We start from the raw sequence: 15,151 nt of genomic DNA, 5'->3' as shown, positions 1-15,151 counted from the left end.
TGTGTGTGTGTGTGTGTGTGTGTGTGTGTGTGTGTGTGTGTGTGTGTGTGTGTGTACTTTTTTTTTTCTTGCTGAAAATACAGTGGAATGAAAAAACAACAACCATGCAGACACATGGACTGACAAACACACAGAGGCTCCTAGTAGCTGATAAAGACCTTTTCGGCAGAGGTTCTCCTCTGGGCTCATTAATGCTCTGAGTGTGTCCCTGTGACTGAGGACTAAGCCCTCAGTTCTTATCAACACCACCAGGCCTGGTCGGCTACACACACACACACACCACCTCTCTCACTCACACACATACACACAATGGATTATGAAGAGTGTGGATAAGTCGCCAACATCCGCTCCGATATCCCCTTACAGGACAATGACGGACACCCCCTCTCCAATCCCACTGTCACAGTCATGGATTGTGTTTGTGTAAGGGTTGGAGGATGCACTGCTTTTCAATTGATCCATTTTGTATTTGTTGATCCATCTGAACACAGTTCCTGTAATTGATAGGTCATTTTGTGAGTTTTTATTTTTTGGTTTGAACTTGTGCATTGTTAGGTGTATCAGTTCCACACAGGATGACATAAATGCTTACCCTTACTTTCCTTGTGGGCACTATTTGTTTCCTCCAGAGCGCGCACACATGTACAGGCACAAACTGTGGGGTTATTTACATATTTATTACTGCGCTGTGCTCCACAAATGGATTTAGTGTGTGTGATTAACTGGGTGTTGGTGCAGAGTAATGTTACAGGCCTGGTTCAGTGAGGACAGTGTGGGCGGCTGGTGGTTTATGGCTCTTAAGTTCGTGTGTGTGTGTGAATTGTTGTTCCCATGTATTGTTTGAGCCCTCCGGCGGTATCTATTCAGCTTGGTAGAGAATTATTAATACTTTTCCCTCAAGGAGTGCAGAGGTGACGTATTGCAACACCGGCCACCCATCACCACTCCCTGGCATGTTCTAACGCATGCATGTGCGCACACACCCTTATGCAAACTTTAAGCGTCTTCCCCTATACGTGCATTAAAACCAAGGTCATGGTGCAGCCCCCAGAGGCTCTTATTGTCTTTTTCTTTCATGATGAGGGAACAACCCATTTACATGCAGTTATAGGAACTTTTATTGCTGTTTTTGGTTCCATTACAAAAACAATCTTGCATTATTAAAAAGTCAGGTTTTCAGGAATGTTGCACAGTGGTCTCATTTTCAATTTATGCATTTTAACAAATGTTATGGGGTTTTAGTGGATTTTATTAGCCCAGAGGTCACCACAATTGTTCCACTTATTAAAGACCTTCAAATGAAAACATGCAAATCACAAAAATTGTAATTTTAACAGCAGCAGTACTTTACATCTCTGCGCTCTTGGTTGTCACTTTCAGCCTAAGGCTGTTTTGGAAGATGCAGGGGACTCTCCTTGCATTAAATCCCTCTTTACGCTTTGTCCACCTCCCTCTTTCTCTCCTAAGAGCAGCAGATGTTTAATTCACAGCAGAAAAAATATTTTTATATTTGATTTTAAGCTTTTGAATCTTAGCTCTTTGTACAAGAGAACAAGTGGACTGGATGTCCTCTGGTGGGATCAGATCTAATCATGTTAAAAGGCAGCCAGTGTAGCCCGCAGTTCTCCATAATTGGTTGACCCCAGAAACACTCAACTCTGAGGATATGTTTTACGGCTGATGCTAAAATGCAGACAGCTGGTACTAATGGTGGTTCTCTCCCTTTACTGTCTTATTCATCAGATTGTCTTCCAATATAAGGACCAGTCAGGCTGCTGGCTACTTATTCAGAGCAATGTTACCGTTACCGTAGCTAATTAAAGACTGCATTTGGGGCCTGAAGAGATTGAAGAAAGGGCAGGTTTTTAGTGAGTAAGAGTTTGAAAGCTCTACCAGTAATGCAACACTTGGGCCCAAACTCAAGGACAAGATCTGAAGTTTATCATTGATTGATTTGTTTTCTATTGCAGGCTGTATAGTGTGAATATCTGTTTGCCTCTGTGTGTGCATGCGTTGGTACTGTGTGTGGTTGTAACCCTTTAGCTTGTGTGTGTTCCTTTTTCTCTGAGGGAGTGAGAAGCATCCCTTTAATTTGGTCTATAATTGAATTTGGCCCATGGGCATGCCCTACACTTCTGAGAAATCGCAGCTAATGAGAAGGGGATGAAAAGAAGTGGCAGAGGGAAGGAGAAGGGGACAAGAGATGAGATGGCAGGAGGGATTGTTGAAAAAGAAGGTGGCCTGTGGATGGAAGTATGGGTGGGGAAATGAACAGAGGAAAGGGCAATGTAGGAAGCGGTTGAGGGAGGACCCACAACTGCATCCTCAGTCCTTTTGTGAGACTTCATAAGGACTGGATGCATGGGCTAGTGTCTGGCAGTCGGTGTCTGAATATTGCAGGAGCCATTCTCTTCCCTCCTGCCCTTCTTAATAATTAATGTCTGTCTCAGAGTTGGCTCAACTTTTCCTTGAGGCTCTCCACCACTCTTGAAAACAAGTAAGATGCACAAACAATGGAAGCAAGAGAGCCCGCTAGACAACAGATGTATTTCCCAGCAAGTTATTCTGATGTTCTGATTCTGATAATTTATTTCCGCCAAAGAAATGCAGTTCACTGTTTTTCTGTAGTGCCTTGTCAAGCCAAACCATCCAAAAGAAAGGAATGGGGTTTACCTGTGTCGGGCAAGTTACTTAAAAAAAAAAAAAAATTAGTTACAGTTAATAAGATCCTTAGTTCCAAATTATAAATGTAACTATCCATCCATCCATCTTCATCCGCTAATCCGGTATCGGGTCCCGGGGGCAGCAGCTCCAGTAGGGGGCCCCAAACTTCCCTTTCCCGAGCCACATCAACCAGCTCCGACTGGGGGATCCCGAGGCATTCCCAGGCCAGGTTGGAGATATAATCTCTCCGCCTAGTCCTGGGTCTTCCCCGAGGCCTCCTCCCAGCTGTAAACTAAAACTAAAAGTAACTAGTTACTTCAGAAAGTAACTAATGCATTACTTTCAAGTACATTTTTTAAAATCCCCATTGTGACCCCACCCCCACCCCTCTTTAATGGAACATAAAATACATGTGCATTTTCAGTTCCCCCTCAACAGGCCACAACTGGGCAAATGAAATAATGCTTGTTAAGCACTACAGCAAAATAAATAACAATATATAGTGTGTGTGTGTGTGTGCACTCTAGAGTCATAGTGCCTATGTTTTCTGACCACGGTGGAAAGTCTTTAGCAAGAAAAGTTAATCTCTCCACCCTCCTTGATTGCCATACCTGTCTTTCGTTGACTGACTCGCTTGTGTTGTTCGTTGTGTCCGACAGTTTGTGCTTTTGAACACCCGGCCAACTCTACCTCTGATTGGCTTACCGTGACATTTCACTCTACCTCAGCCAACCGTAAGCTTTAATGCGCCCGTCTTGTGCACTGCTAATTTTGGCTCATTGATGAAGTTGGCCTGATGGAAGGAAAAAACAAAACAAAAAAAAACAGCTTCAATTGTAGGAACGCGCCGCATTTTTTGGCAGTAATGCGATATTAAGATGAAAGAGTAATTAGACTCGTTATTGAAAAAAGTAACGCCATTAGCAGTGCCGCTATTTGATTCTTTTGAATTGGTAAAACCTGAAGAAACCCTGTCATCACAAACTGTTGCATAAATGTTGAATCTTATTACTTCAGAGGACAGCTTTCTCAATTTCATGCATGTTTGTGTGTATGATGTAGTTTTCTCCAAAAAAGAAATGTTATCACAAGCTTAGTGTGTTTTTAAGAGACACATTTTAGTTTCAGGCAACATGTTGGATACTAGATTTCTGTGTGCAAATTCACGCGTGTTGATGTTAAATCATTTTGAAGGGTGTGGAAGAAACTACAGCTCATGGCCCTTTTTTTTTAAAAATCAAACCTGGAGTTATGTCAGGGTGTTTAATGGACCATGGGTTCAAAAGGTTGGTTTAACAGTTAGGTAAAAAATGTAGAGCACATGCATAGTATTCATGAGTCTCAATTTAAAATGTTGATTAATTGCGAAGCCCTTGTATCCTTTAATGGTAATAATACATGTTCATTAGCGCTGTGTCAGACATTCAAGTCGTCTATAGTTCCCCTTCGAGGAATGCGAATGAAAACTACTCCAATCCTATTGGTCCTAGTGAGAACGGTAGCATGTGACGGCATAACCGTAGGGGCATATAAGCACACCGGCACATAGCTCATTAGCTTTTTTCTATTCAGCGCCCACGTTGGTTTGTATTGTGTTTGAAAGATTCCATGTATCCTAGTCACCTGGAAGTTGCAAAATGTCCGAGCAGTTAACCAGTTCCGGAGAGCTGTGTCTCCCTGCCCGTGGGCCAGCTTCTCGGCTTCTTCTGTTCGGGGACGCTGACCAATGTTGCACTCAGCTCTGAGGAGCTCGTTGTGCTTGGCAGCGTGGAGGAGGGAGAGGACTTCCGGGTTTCGGACCGACGTCATCAGAGGAGCGCCGGGCCAATTGTGATGTCGCGAGCTGTGGCAAAACGCGTTCTGTTGACCTATGTGTTACCTGCTACACTGGTGATATGCCACAGATAAATTACACAGGCTGTTTGCAGGATAAGCATTAAAATGACATAACTTGTGTCATTTTCAATTTGTGTTTTGTCATAATAAATCCGTGAGTGCAAGTGTCACATCAGATACACTAGCGGTCAAAAGTTTGGGGTCACTCACAAATTTCCATTGGACTCAATTATAGACAGAATCCCAGCTGAGATCAGTTGCCTTGTTTTTTTTAACCAGGGGAGCAGTTTCCAGATTACATTATGTGCTTACATAATTGCAAAAGGGTTGTTTCATGTTTTCTTAGTTAGTTTTTTAAAATAATATCAGATTAGTAAACAAACTGTGCCTTTGGAACATTGGATGAATGGTTGCTGATAATGGGAAATGTAGACATTGCATTAAAGATCAGCCACCCACCCAGATCAGCTGGTATCCTGTCTATAATGGAGTGAAATGGAAATTTGTAAGTGACTCCAAACTTTTGACCGGTAGTGTATGTGAGAGCTAATAACCTTAAATTTAATGCATGACCACTACATTGATGCAATGTGACTTCTTGTCCCTGAGTTACCCCATTGCTGGGCAAACTGTTACCATGACGCCAGCCAGGTTGATGACATTATGGTTACTAATGACCTTACCTGCCGGTGAGGAAGGAGGTAGATTGGAGGGAGAAGGTGGGAAATGAGCAGCTGTAATGAGTGTGCTTTAATGCGTGTGTGAAGGCCTGAGGGTGGGCTGGGTCAGTGTGATTGACAGGGTGTTGGCAGGACGTTGGCACAGCAACATGGTGACCAGGGCAAAGGATGATTTACACACACACACACACATACACACTGCCTGTGTTTTGAATATTGACCTTGTTGTGTTGACAGAGTTAGCAGGAGCAACACCTCTCTTTTGCAGCATCATCTGTTTGCTTAGAGCAATGCTGTGTGCTACTATGTGTGTTTCTGCACTGCCTGTGTAGTTTTGGTTAAACTCCCCATAGACTTAATTTATCTATTTCATATCCACAAGTTCAGGAATGTATACATAAAAACAAGAGAAAAGGAAGAAAGAGGGTAAAAAGCAACAATAAGCTTAGTTTGTCTGCCATAGGCTTGCCGTAGATGTTTGAGGTAGTTTGGAAAACCGGCATTGTCTTTGAACTGGGTTGATAAGAAGCAGATTTGACAAGTTGCATGTATGCAGGCATCGTTTTTGGACCCTAAACCTATCCATCAGATTGGATCCCTGCTGTAGTGGAGTGCCCAGAGTCAACCTGCAAGTGTGTTTTGTTTCAGAGTGAAGATAAAGAGATTTAAATGTAAATGTGCTGTATTTATATAGCAGTTTTCCAGTCTTAACGACTGCTCAAAGCGCTTTTACATCTACAGGAAACATTCACCATTCACACACATTCATACACTGTGGCCGGGGCTGCCGTACAAGGTGCCACCTGCTCATCAGTTAAAAATGCACACACATTCACACTCCGATGCGCAGCACCGGGGGCAACTCGCGGTTCAGTGTCTTGCCCAAGGAACCTTCGACAATGACTGCAGGGGCGGGGATCAAACCACCAACCTTCCAATTGGCAGGCACCCGCTCTACCACTGAGCCACAGCTGCCCCTATTTAGCTAGATGTACTCATCAGCCCAAGAGGCCATGTACAGAGAGATGGGCTTGATGTGGTTTTTGCTCCTTTTTCAGACAGCAGGTTTAACTTTTTAAGGCCCTAACACAGAAATTGTCGGTGGGGATTGTTTCTCAGCCTAGTTATGCAGCGTGTCCAGCCCCATCGCCACTCGTTGACCCCAGTAACGTTTTTTTGACCGATTCAGCAGGTTGAATTAGCATTGTCGCTGTTGGTGAGAGGAATCGCTCTTATTGGCTGCTCAGCAGAAGCAAATTAGGGCACAAGAAGGAAGACTGAAGTGAAGAAAACCATGTAAATGCCTGATGTCAAAAGGTCACACACAGATTTTCCTTCTCATTTTTAATCTTCATTTGAACTGATCAGTCTTATACAGTATAGAATGATGTTTGAATGTTCCTTCAAAACTTCAAGGACTTAATTAAAAAATGTAAACTTAATTTTCCTGGCATATTAGCGTCATGATTTGTGTGCATCTAATGGTAACCACTATTTGGTAAGACCACTAGGCGTCATGGATGTGTTTTTGCTAACGTACCTGAGATAGATAAAACAGTAAAAATTGGCTTGGCTGTTGGAAACGGGAGAACGGCAAGCCATACAGCTCATGGTGTAAAACAAAATTGCTCGGAATTGCTGCTTAGAGCTGCCTTCAAAGTTCAAATTATTTAAACTTTGACTCTCGTTAGTGTTTCCCACAGGATGAGAATTTACGTGTGGTGGTGGGTGGCGCAGGATGTGACGGCGCGGCATGTGATGGCTAGGTTCAGTGAACATGTCAAATGATAGTGTAAAAAATTACTAGATAACATTACTTGCAATAAACAGATTCAAATCGACTATTTTTTGTCTTTCCCTTGCTTTGTATTCTGCTAAAATACAACAAATTGCTCTTTGAAATTAAAACGAATAACAGGAAAGTGTAGCCATGATGTGATTTGTCAATTAAATCAGTTTTTGCCAAATTTAGAGTAATGCCAAGTTATAAATAAAAAAAAAAAAAAAAAAAATGGATTAGAGGAGGCTGTCAAAGACGGGTGTAATGACCAGACTCTGATAAAAGGCTTTTGGGGAGCTTTCACAGTGGTGTAGCTGTGGTGCGTCTACGGTTTTATTAGTAACGTTAATCCTATTGCGAGACCACCACAGCATGCTACTATTAACGTAACGATAGCCTCTGCCTGAAGTGCAGCGTTGATGCTGCTGTTACTCCCCGATTTAAGTCCAGTGGAGATTTGAGTAGCGCATGCTCAGATTTAATAGGTATATGGCAACTGTCATACTGAAATTTGTGAAATCCATGAAATAATAAACTTTTCCCATTACAAACAATAACAGAAGATGGAATAATTTCAAAAACGTTTTAGCTATGTATGATTGTTTTATTGCTAACGTTATCTCAAAATGCCATTGAATTGATATCCTTTGTGTTTGATTGCTAACTTGTAGCCACCAGTGAACGTAAGTCCGCTTTTACTGTATTGGCATTACAGAAGTCTCTGATTAGTGTCTTGTAGAGACTTCACAAAGGGTTGGGTTAGTGTCAGTGAGACTGAAGGAGAGGAGCTAAACGAATACGCTGCGTGTTTTAAATAGCAATAAAAATAAATACATGGAAAATGAAACCCAATATGTGGTGGCCGGTGTTGAGTCTGTGCCACACCGCCACAAATTCGTCAATATGTGGGAAACAATGCGTTTCCACTGACCTTTCAAGGCTCAACCAATTTCAGAAGCAATGATGGTGTTTACCTGTGCTGTGCATTGCCTCTCTGCTCGGCGCCCTACTTCGCAGTTTTGCCGTGTGTCATGTGTAGGCGGCTTAATGGACAGTGAGTTTGTGGACTAAAATAGTCTGAATATTAGTTTTGGTATATTGTCCAAACAGTTTAAATCGTGTGTGTGTGTGTGTGTTAGTTAAAATGTATATTTAAGTATTTGTATATACAGTTTGAGTGTAAGTGTACACGTGTGCTTACATTCAGGTGTTGCTAACATGCCTGTATGTGTGTGCAGCAGTGTGAGTGTCTCTGCCTGTGTGTTACAGCTCTTATAGCAGTGATTGACGAGGAACTGTGAGTTGCAGTAGGAACAGAGCTCAACCCCATCTGACTGATCTGTAAATATTCTCTCTTTCTGCTGCCTCAGCAGTCTCTGCTGGAGCACAACATATGGATCACATTGGCAGGGTTCAGGCAAGGAGGGAGTGAGGGTATGTGGGGAAAGCTAACAAGTATAAGTGAAAAAAAAGGGAGGTATAGAGAAACTGGGTACTGGACGAGTGTAAGAAAGTGGGGGAGCAGAGAGAGGAGACTTGGGCTGCAGAGCTCTCTTCATCAGAGCTGCAACATTGGGTCCTCAGGCCCTGCTGGACCACAGCCAGAACTACACAGCAGCAAACGGAGGATCTTCTCCCTCTGTTGTTCTGATTCCGGGCTTCTCTGTCTTCTTTCCTTGTGTCCTCTTCTCAGCTTTGCTTTGGATGATAATAATAATAATAATAATAATATGGATAGAAGAGATGGATGAATGAGAGAGAAGATGATAGATGGAATCAGAAAAAAACAATTTGTTAATTGAAAAAAATAAAACTAGTGGGGTTTTCCCTGGCTGAGAAGGGGCCTTTGGTGGGACACAAATGAAGGTGTGAGGGGGGGGGGGTCCCCAAGGACTTAATGTTCTGCATTCTGATAGATTCGCAGGCAAAACTTTATGGTGAAAAAGTCTTAATTTATGTCAAGGAAAACAAAATTCTGGTGGCACGTAATTCAATTTATTTATAGTATTAATTCATAATGACAAGAGTTAACACAAGACACTTTACAGATAGAACTGATCTAACAATTCAAAATATTATGGACTTCAACGCAGTAAGGGCGGGGGGCGTTTGCATTCTGGTGCAGCTTGAATCTGCAAGCAGAGATCCCATTAGCAGTAACTTCACAGCGGAGCGTTCAGATCCAGTCAAATCAGCGCCAGCCGTATGTGTTGCTTATATAGCAGCCGTGGATGAGAGGGAGGCTGACTGCTGAAAATCAGACGTTTTGGCACTTGTGATTTTCTGCTTGCTTAAACCTCTTTGCCCTCAACTTTCTCTTTGTAGGAAAATCCCTGAGTCAGACTTTAAAAACACGAAAAATTGAAAGTCGGTCAAGTGTGCATTCCTGCCTAAAGTCCTCAAAGTAAATCATCTAACAAACCATAGAGCCTCTCATTGACAAGTGATTATGCTTCATGTCAAACAGGCACCTGAATTCAACAGGACAAACAGCATGCCCGTAAACGACAACAAAACGGTATAGTTTCTGTTCATTTTGGTTTAGGCACTGTGAAGCACTTGTGATCAGGAAAACCCTTTTTTTTATTTTAATTTTTAATTGTATCCACATTTTATCATCTTGTTTTTTTTAAATCTCATTTTATCTGTGGAATTTTCAATACCAGAAATGGCAACAATAAAATAAACCTTGCATGTATGACAAAATAAATAAAAGAACTTGCTGTAGAATGAGCTAAAAATTGGCAGATGTAGTAATAATACTAAAACGAGAGACTAGTATCAACAGTATAACCCTGAAAAAAGTCAACGGTCCGTGGGTAGGAGACCAAACATGGTGGATGTCAGCAGATGTGATGGCTGAGAGTGAGTCAAAGAGTTCTAAGATAAGAATTGAGCGTTCTAAAACAAGTCTAAAACATGTGGTTGAGATAAACTGATCTGAGGTGACAATTTGTGACAATTTTATCACAATTTGGATCAGTGCCAGAAAAGATGCAAAATAGATGACATGCTACATGTTTCAAATCTGACTGTCAAGCCTCAGTCTCTTTCTCTATATTGAGATCCTTGTACTAAGTAGTGTGTAAATTATCAGTGGCTAGAGTTTGGCATTTGAGGGTTTTTCCTGGCTCATAAGGGGCCTTTGCTTTAAGCGGGAGGATGGGGGGCGGGGATCCTTCCCAGAACATTTTGAGCGTAAAAGACTTGACTTTCTGGTACATTTTTAGGCACAAATATATTGTATAAACGGCTATATTTAGGGCAAAGAAAACACAATGTGGTGGCAGGTAACAATTTAAAATCGAAAAATATAATGGAATATCTTTATAGTCATTATTCCAGTAAGGGGGCTTCCACATCTGGGACATAGGCTCGGATAGACTACACTTGACCCCAAAGTCCAGTTGTTTAATCAGTAGGCCTTTTTTTTTCTTTTTTTTTTTTCTTCTTTTTTTCTTCAAGGAGCACGTTTTGCTCCCAATTTGAAAAATATAAATGTAATGTAAATGTGCTGTATTTATATAGCGCTTTTCCAGTCTTAACAACTGCTCAAAGCGCTTTTACATCTACAGGGAACATTCACCATTCACACACATTCATACACCGTAGCCGGGGCTGCCGTACAAGGTGCCACCTGCTCATCAGATAAACATTCACACACATTCACACTCCGATGCGCAGCACCGGGGGCAACTCGGGGTTCAGTGCCTTGCCCAAGGACACTTCGACAATGACTGCAGGGGCAGGGATCGAACCACCAACCTTCCGACTGGCAGGCAACCACTCTACCACTGAGCCACAGCCGCCCCTGTGAGATATAGGATTATATATAATCCTATATCTCATATATTATATATATATATATATAAATATAGGATTGACTTGCATAGGCTACTGCTTTTACTGTTAATTTTTACAACAATGGAATCATGTTACGAATACAAAACGTTATGAAGTGTAATGTTTTCTACGTTATATTGATCAAAAAATGATCTGTAATGTTGAGCCTACAGTGTAACGGACCACCACAGGGTGGACTGCCGCGGATTAATTTTTAACTGGTCAGTAAACTGTTTTAATTGAATACTGATGCCTTCAGATGGACGCACGGACAGACAGCAGTTGGTGCTCCGGCGGGGCCATGAATCGGTCAGTAGTGGCTTCTTGTTGTTCAGCCGGTTCCCCAGAGCAGCATGATCACCGGGAGAGGTACATCCTGAACTCTGCAAACGGAGATCCCGTTAGCGCTAGCTTCACAGTGGAGTGTTCAGTTTCATTCAAAACAATGCAGTTTAGCGGTCTTATCAGCCCTAGCCCCATGGGTAAAAGCTGTGGATGAGAAGGAGGTTGGCTGAAGAACATCAGACGTTTATTATTATATTTATCAAATCCCGCAATTCCGTCCATGGTATCCGCATCATGAAAATCATAGGTTACTTAATATGTTGCTATGTTCGTCTCCGACTTTTTTTGTCTTGTATCCAGGCGCTCTCTAACAGCAGTAATGGTGAGAAGCAAACACTTGGCTTCAGATGAAATAGAAAATTGGATATTAAAGTGAAGTGTTACTGGGTAATTTTCTAAAGTAAAAGGACATTTTAGTCATGACCTTTTTCCCGAATTTATTTCACACACACATCCTTATATTCACATTTCACAGCAGGGACATGCCGAGTGTTTCGGGGCGGAACTAAAATCTTTTAAAGCCACTTTGTAACGTTGGTCCACTGGCTAATTCCATTCAGTGTGAAATGAAATTGTGAGCTTTTGTGAGACTTGTCCAAGTCTTGATTCAGAGGCCTGCAGTTCATTTTTAAAGGAGGATTTTTAATAAGAGCAAAGGTTTGACACAAAGTGGCTTTGTTGATTGCGTGAAATTAGGTCCTGCATATGGGCTTTTTACACTGCTCTTATGTAAGATGCCATTCTCCCTCTTATATAAAGCCTGCTAGCACTTCCATTACTCTTCTGACAGAAGCGTATGACAATAGCTTTCCTTTGCGATAATACGATTACATTAACATGGTGGAATGGAGCCAGTTGCTACCAGAAAGCTAAAATCAAACGGGCCGCTTTCTGAATGGCTGCTTCACTGCATTTAACAATAAGGACAAACCCAAGTGGACATCTTCCAGGGTTAAATGTGAGCTCAGTAACTATTGTTTCTTTTTAACTACTCTCCTTTTTTTGTTTGTGCATGTTCTCAGGTCAGTTCTCGAAGCCCAAATGTAGTGGAAGCAACAATGCGCCTTTGCCGGTGACAAACATCGCAAGCGTGATGCAAAAGGTAAGAGGAGTCGGCATTGTTAGTTCTCTTACCTGCTGTCATAATATGACATTGTGCATGAACTGTGTGTGCAGAGTCTGAGTAAAGCAAAAAGGTTTCTTTTGCGTCAATTCCAGCAACATTTTTCGGGTACACTAAGTGCTTTTGATGTTAAAAATGCAATGGAACTTCTGTATTGTCTTTTATGCTTGGGTTGAAAAGAAGCTGTCAATCCCATCTACAGTTTACAGATACAGACTGCCATTGTTCTCTGTGGATGTTATACAAATCACTCTAGGACATTCTACAAAATAGGGGTGGAACGCTACACAGAAGTCACGGTTCGATAGGGCTGGGCAACATATCGCTGTTGTATCGATATTGCAATATGGGACTACATGTCGTCTTAGATTTTTTGATATATTTTGTAATATTGTAATATGGTAAGTGTTGTCTTTACCTGGTTTTACAGGCTGCATTACAGTAAAGTGATGTCATTTTCTGATCTTACCAGACTGTTCTAGCTGTTCTATTATTTACTTTTAACCACTAAGTCATTAAATCATTTCTGGAGAATATTAATAAAAAAATCTCATTGTGTACATAACACTTTGTTAAAGCACCAATAGTCAACCATACAATATTGTCCCAATATCGACATTGACCAAGTATTTGGTCAAGAATATATTTGATTTTCTCTATGTCGCCCAGACCTACGGTTCGGTTCAGACCTCTGTTCAGACATCACAGTTTGCTACAATGGAGGGAAAAGCAAAGCAAAACAAAAATGCAGAAGTCAATTTTATTTTATTGTTTGTCTCAGGCTGTACCACAGTATTACGCACTCTCCCCTGAGCTAGCTGCAATAGCTTAATCAGTGTATAGTAAGATGTAAACAATAAGTACCCCACATCATCTCCAGGCTCCATCTGTAACTTGTAATCAAAATAAGACAATCGGCTATTAAACTGAAAATACAACATCTCTGTTCTCTGCAAAGACTGACTAAATTACCTGATTAATGGAATGTTATCACGATGTCTCCCGGCCATCTTTCACCACAGAAAGCTGCTCCCTGCCTGGCTAAAGCTAATATAGTTAGCCTGAAGAAACAAGGCGTCTTTTGCAACTAAAGTTCGGAGCCGCTTTATTTAGCTATTCAATTTTAAAAATGTTAAATCATGGTAGGATATTGTAACTTGTGACAAACAACCCAACGCTGCATGTTATATATCAATTATATTTTTTATTTTTATGTAGTTTTTACTTACATACAATACACAACACAATACATAATGATGTAACTGTTCAATTCCAAGCGTCTTTATTGTTATATTGCCCATTTTGTTCCTATGCAGTTTCCTGACAATTGCTGATGCAGTGACCCAGTTTGCACACAGGGATCATTAAAGTTTAGTATCGGAGAAATAACCTTCTTTTGCAGTCATTGTTTTACATCTGTAATACATTACGTCAGCATTCTCAAGACATGTCACCAAAATCACCCATGTCAACCAATTCCTAGAGCAAGAGGTGGTTCAAAACTTAGAATTTATATTGAAGCTTCCAGGTTTTTGTAATTGTTTCTGCCTTAGTGGCGTTCTTTCTGTGCATGATAAAAAGCTGGTGAAGCTCCATTCTAGCACATCTGAGACATTCATCCTCTTCACCATCTGTCTGTGTTGTGGCTAATGGCCTCGTATTCTGTCTGAGAGCTGGGCTGTTACTGCACCTGATCTCACTGAACAGATAGCAGAGAGCTATCTAGAGTTTACCATACAGCTTAACACTATAAGACCATCTTTAATTGCGTCTTATGTCCTTATGTTTTTGTATTAGGGTTTTATGGATGTGTATTTACAGTAAATGTGTCTTGGGAGCTTTGATGTAAGCAGAGATAGTAGAGCTACTGTGATAATTCCTTTTAGCCACTCTTAACATTGAGTGGCTTTAGTGTGTGTGTGTGTGTGTGGGGGGGGGGGAGAGGGGGCATTGTCATCTTGATATTGACCCTAAGTTGTCCTCGTAATTAAAAGAGAACCTTTAATGAGGCATTGGCCTTACAGGCACTAATCACAGAAATGTCACATCCCGCGCCTACACATACACTCACACAAATGTGTGTACACACACAATGTAGAATGTGTTAAAACTGTCCTGTCAGGGAATAAATGTCATCTGACTGTAATGTTCAGGGACGGCCTTTGTGCTCTTTAAAGATGGATTGTGTGGGTGTGATGGAAACAGACTGGAAAAGATGAGCCTGTCACAATGTGTTGTCATCGTGTATTGAGAATAACAGTGAGACGATCACATGAACAAATTAGTTGAATGTGACAGTTTAGATTTAATCAAGAAAGTCATAGCAGTAGCCATTCAAGACAGTGTACATCCAATCCTGAATGTCTGAATCATAATCTAAAACACTTTTTCTAAAGATGGGGGTTCAAACCCAGCTAGCACAATCTCTTGCCTCCCTTCCGTACACTTCCCTTTAATCTCTCATCCTCCTTTCGCTCTCTTTTCTACACACTCTCTATATGCTTTGTCCCTGCTTCCTATTGGCCTCTCTTTGCACATTTATAGGAATGTACACTCACCAAAAGGATTATTAGGAACACCTGTTCAATTTCTCATTAATGCAATTATCTAATCAACCAGTCACATGGCAGTTGCTTCAATGCATGTAGGGGTGTGGAAAGAAAGGTGATTTAAGCAATTTTGAGCGTGGCATTATTGTTGGTGCCAGACGGGTCGGGCAGAGCATTTCCCAATCTGCTCAGTTACTGGGATTTTCACGCACAACCATTTCTAGGGTTTACAAAGAATGGTGTGAAAAGGGGAAAAGCATCCGGTATACGGCAGTCCTGTGGGCGAAAATGCCTTTTTAGATGCTAAAAGTCAGAGGAGAATGGGCCAACT

General features: G+C 41.4%; 1 long non-coding RNA gene across 1 annotated transcript in view; it reads left to right on the top strand.

Annotated features, from left to right (window-relative positions):
- The window catches only part of LOC117950004, a 20,495-nt gene extending 5,885 nt beyond the window's left edge, over positions 1-14,610 (top strand). Inside the window, exons 4-5 of the long non-coding RNA XR_004657784.1 lie at positions 12,171-12,250; positions 14,449-14,610. This is a non-coding gene — a long non-coding RNA (uncharacterized LOC117950004). The remainder of the gene's footprint in view (positions 1-12,170; positions 12,251-14,448) is intronic.
- The last annotated feature ends 541 nt before the right edge of the window (positions 14,611-15,151 follow it).

The sequence above is a fragment of the Etheostoma cragini genome, chromosome 9 (genome assembly GCF_013103735.1).
Source record: "Etheostoma cragini isolate CJK2018 chromosome 9, CSU_Ecrag_1.0, whole genome shotgun sequence".
NCBI lineage: Eukaryota > Metazoa > Chordata > Actinopteri > Perciformes > Percidae > Etheostoma > Etheostoma cragini.
The sequence above is the reverse complement of the archived record's forward strand: the minus strand, read 5'-3'. Positions and strand labels throughout refer to the sequence as shown.